The sequence below is a fragment of the Topomyia yanbarensis genome, chromosome 2, assembly GCF_030247195.1.
Source record: "Topomyia yanbarensis strain Yona2022 chromosome 2, ASM3024719v1, whole genome shotgun sequence".
NCBI lineage: Eukaryota > Metazoa > Arthropoda > Insecta > Diptera > Culicidae > Topomyia > Topomyia yanbarensis.
In genome coordinates this window covers 38807052-38812272 of record NC_080671.1, presented here as the reverse complement: position 1 = coordinate 38812272, position 5221 = coordinate 38807052, and the positions used below count along the sequence as shown (strand labels likewise).

Here is a 5221-nt window from a genome sequence, read left to right as displayed (position 1 = left end):
AGTTTCGAGGTAGGACCGCAATTTCATTTGCTTAAACGCATCGCAAGTGATGTACGTGTAGGTAATGCATAACAGAAATACTTGATAGCTGAATTTAATGTAACCATGCAGAAGATAGTAAAAATTACAGCATTCGAATTATCAGTCTAAGTGTATTCTACTTCACTTCGGTTATGTCTCTGACATTACCTACCCATCTTTTTATCTCATTCAACCAAAAATTGTGTCTCTTAGAATTGAAAACGTTAGATGGTAGTAGTGAGCCACTGATTTCTGCACTTTATTACAACAGGCAAGTATAGGTCGTAGTGCCAGTTACATTTTAGTCGTTTTGTAATGTCCAGTTTAAATTACTGCTGGTTGTCGTCCGCCATCTGTGAACGTAACGTAGCGCAGCCTTTTTTGAGACTTTTTTTCGCTGCTATTACTGAAACATAGCCGTTTCTTATGAAAATTATTCCGGCACTTGTGCTTTTTATATTTATATTCGAGAACGTTTTGATTTCATATGCGTGATAACTGTTTCTAAAGCGAAATCGAGCATTCAAAAGAAACCATGTATTGAACAACATAATAATTCGTTGTGAACGAAGTTGTTATTGTGAATGCAAATTATAACTATACATCATGTCAATGCAAATCACGCAGGAACTATTGGCAGTAGTAATTTGTTCGTGTTAGAACCTGTAATGTGCGGTAGAGGTATTTTCTCCTTTGATAGAATTATTATAATAAATTTCATCTTGATTTGCTAAAAATACGAATAAAAGGATTTTCGTGCCTAACATAACGCTTTTATTTCCGATATTCAACAAATTTTTTCGGTGCCTAACTTGACACCTGTAATAAGTTCTATTTTTTGTAAGGAAAAATCAAAACGGGCATGAAAAAAAAACAAAAGAAACATATTATAGCAGAACGTAGTTTCGATCTACGGACCTCTGGGTTATGGGCCCAGCACGCTTCCACTGCGCCACTCTGCTGTTGGTGTCAAATTACCGCTAAGGCACCGGGTATGTTCCCATTATCACCATACTTATTTGAAATTGATGGTCGTTATCTTTGTTCGCTGGTTTGGTTCAAATATGTAATAGGATTATTTGAGTACTAGATTCGGGTATCGGTGGCGATCGTGCACAAGTATTTCACCATTTTCGTTATGATACTGTTTCTTGGGAAGAAGGTGTCTTGTTCTCACCGTGTTAACACTCTAGGTGTCAACCTTCGTGTTTAGGTTTGTTCTAGTAGCAGATGAATCTGGGAAGATATTGTCGTCTTCTCTTTTTTCTTCTTCTGGCGGCAAGTCAACAGGAGCAAGTTTTCTTTGTTCGTCGTTGCTCCGGAATAAGTGGAAGCAAGAGTTGGTTACGGGAACAAACATTTTAAGTACGAGAGCAAACAAATGATGCAATCCTGTTGGTTGGTTATGTATGATTTCTCAAATATACAAATTCAATAGTGTTTAGCAAAATTGATGTAGCTACGTATGTGGGGGGAAGTGGGTAAAGACGGACACCTTAAGGTCAAATGGAAAAATCTACTCATCCATTAATGCATTGCTCGTAGATCGCACATAAACCGCGATTTGAAATAATATTCCTTCAATATAGTACTTTATACTAATTCAATTTTAAACACAAAGATGTTGATTTTTTTTTGTAAAAAGGATGCACAAAATCGTCATTCTAATTGGGATGAGAAAGATGGACATGCGGCAATGGTAAAAAGGGGCAAAAAAAAAGGGTAGAGTGTGACGCATCTCGTCCAATCAATGATGTTTTCTTTCACGGCATTCTGATTTGTAAGAAATATGGCCATCTTTCCCTGCCTTGCTGTGTCCGTTATAGCTAACACAGTGGCGTAGCCAGAAATTTGGTTGGGGGGGGGGGGGGGGAAGGTTTGATGAAAATCGTTGTTTTTTTTTGAAAAAGCTAAAATTTAATGTAAGTTGGATAAATTAGTGAAAGTTCAGAAACAAAATTAGTCTAACAGATGCCTTTTATACGCAGCGCACTTGGGTTCGAGACCTGACCCCGCACATAGGGTTAGAAATTTTTCATAAGAGATTTTCCTAACTCGAAGAGGCGAAAGGTTAAAACTTCTATAGTCGAAATAAAAAAAAGATGCCTTTTATATTTTTTGTAATATGTCAAGAAAGTCAAAGAATGAAAGTACTAAGTGCAATTTTAAAAGTTCAAATGGTTTTCTAACGGTCAAGATCGCAGAATTTCGAAATCATCAACTTTGAAGATTAATCAACTTCGAAGAAGCTTTCCAACATAAAAAGCTCATATTTTGATATAATAATTTTGGTGATGAAAACTCCTAGAAGTGATTATGGTGAAGTAACTCTTCAAAAATAGTAAGAGATTTGGTGTCTTCAGCAAAGTTGTTGAAAATGTCATTTTAAAAACTACATAAATGCAATATATCGATACACAAAACAATATTCAATAAATTTTCTTAAAGCCATTTCTTCCCAATAAAACTTTAGAGACTTGAAAAAAATGTGATTTTTTTGCTTATACACAGCAGAAGAGATTTGTCAATTACAATAAGATCAGAATTCGGAATAACTCGTTTTAAAAGTTTTGTTTCACATATGGTCGGTGTTAAGTCAGACCGGGCTGAGTCGCAAAACCATAAAAATGAGATGATCATAGCGCTGGAAAAAGAATTTCTTCAGCTACATTCGACTTTTAGCTGATTTGAAATATGTAACAGTGAGCAAGAATTATAGCAAAAAATTAATGTTAAATTATAATGTAAAGGATGCTGCGATTCAAACTTTAAATTCGTTTTTCTCGAAATCAACACAATATCACTTAGTCCGGTCTGACTTAACACTGACCGCATAGTCTAATTTATTTCGATATTCTGAACACATGAAATATTTATGTCTTCTTCAAACTTAGTTGTGGAATGTATTCAACAAAGTTTTTCTTTTCACTTTGATTTTATAGGGGCGTTAACCATAGGGTCTTTCGGCTCTGTTTTCAGGTTAGAACAATTTCTGACCTTATGTGCGGGGTTTGGGAATCGAATCTAGGTGAGAAACGTACAAGGCAGTCGACTTACCAACTACACTTTGACCGCCCCATTCAACAAAGTTGTTTGAAATAGCATTTTCGAAAATTTTGCTGAAGGCATTAACTCTCGAACTAAATTTGAAGAAAATGTACTTCTTAATTACTGCTAGGAGGATTTACCTACAACATTATTTTATTAGAAGAAGTGCCGCTTTACGTTGTAATATACTTCGAAAATACTAAACATCCAAAGTTTAAAGTTCCGAAATAATGTGATTGTGACGGAGAACAATTTTTTTTCGAGCGGTAATTTTATTTTTCTTCACTATTAAAGCTCGCAAATCCAAAACGAGTCCTTGTTTTTCAACATTATATGACACCATTAAATTTAACACTCATATATACACCATTTATAGCCACTAATTTGAAATATTTTGAAATTTGATTAATTCCAATCCTACTTAAAGGCTATTTATATAATTGATTACACAACAAAAATCAAATGCTCAGTAAAACCGAACCTGACCAAACGGAAAAAGTAATTTTTCATCATTTTTCACAATATTATTATTCTTGTAAATCACATTGAGGTTTTATGTCAACTTTGCGCATTCTCAAAAAGATATATTTTAGCAAAAAATTATTTTTCGGTGAGGCAGTTTGTTTTAAAGACGATCAATCTTTTTAAGAGTTCAGTTATATGATCCAATTCTCACTGTTTTCCAAAAGTCCTCGTGATGCCTAAAACAATAGATTCTTAATGTAGTGATCATAGAATATCCTTCAAAAAGTTTTATTGCACCATATTTAATTAAATTAGTCATTTTTTTTTTCAATTTCAAATATTTGATTTTGGTTTGGTGGGGCTGGGAGGTTTGACCGTGTTAATCTTACCCCCAATGCCCGCCTTAACCTATTTTCCCCTGTTATTGAATTAGCCAACGGCTATAATGAATTGCATAGTAACAATACTTTTACTTCCTTGACTTAACTCAAAGTTTTACTAGCAGATATTTTTATCGTATACAATGATATTACAAATTACAATTATACAACTTTTACCCGACTTAGACGTTTAGTTGACATTATATGACAAACGTTCGAAACAGTTCTATAGACTCACCTCAGGGCAAACGCCAACATGTATGCGTTGCGAAAATGCGCATTCGAACACCGTAACTTGAATAATGTTAAGCGTAATCAAAATAGTGTAATAAGCCCATTTTTGCCTTGCTTCTATTATCGCCCTACCCATTCGAAGCGGTTGATTATAATCCCTATAGGGACCGTATCTGTACGACGAAGATAAGGTTCGAATCTTAGGATTTCACTCATCCACCAATGGCGAGGACCAAAGATAATTCAAACTGTAATTTCTTATAAAATTAAAAACTTTTTGAGCGACTTAGTGGAATGGCACAATTGAACTTGTTGAGACAGGTGTCTTCCGTTTAATTCCACTATCGATAACTAATAATGAAAAACTGTTGCTTTTCGCTGATATTGAACACTGAAGTGTCTTCTTCAGTAATGGTTGAAATACTAGTATCTTATTTATAGTGAAAAGCAACAGTTTTTCATTATTATATCGATAGTGGAATTAAACGGAAGACATCTGTCTCAACTAGTTTAGTTCAAACTGGACTCACCTTTGGGAATGGGGTATGATATTTTACAAGGAGAAATATTCTGAAGAGCTCTTAGAGAAACTTGGATATTCACGTTCTCGTAGACGCATATAATCTCATCAATGGCCTTCGAAGGATCGAATTGTGATAGGGTGACCATACGTCCTGGTTTACCAGGACATGTCCTGGTTTTTCATTGACTGTTCTGGTGTCCTGGGAAGTCGAGGTAAACGCTTGATTTGTCCTGGTTTTTCTCCTATAAGCCTAACATTTTTATCTATATGAGACCATTCATAAATTACGTAACGCATTTAGGGGGGAGGGGGTAGGACAAGTTGTGACAAGTTGTGACATAGGGGGAGGGGGTGTTAACTAGATCGTTACGTAACATGTTTTCATCGAAGAAAAAAAAAATTTCTTGGAATTTGTTACGTAACAGGGGAGGGGGGGGATGGAGAAATTTGTGACAATTTGTTACATAGGGGAAGGGGGGAGTTAATTTTGGGCAATTTTTGCATTACGTAATTTATGAATGGTCCCTATTGAGTCTACGCTGTTTTCACT

The 5221-nt window shown here is 35.1% G+C and overlaps 1 non-coding gene across 1 annotated transcript; it reads right to left on the bottom strand.

The window, feature by feature from the left end:
- Positions 1-911: 911 nt before the first annotated feature.
- On the bottom strand, positions 912-983 carry Trnam-cau (transfer RNA methionine (anticodon CAU)). The gene has a single exon. It is a non-coding gene; the product is annotated as a tRNA-Met (tRNA).
- Positions 984-5221: the final 4238 nt, after the last annotated feature.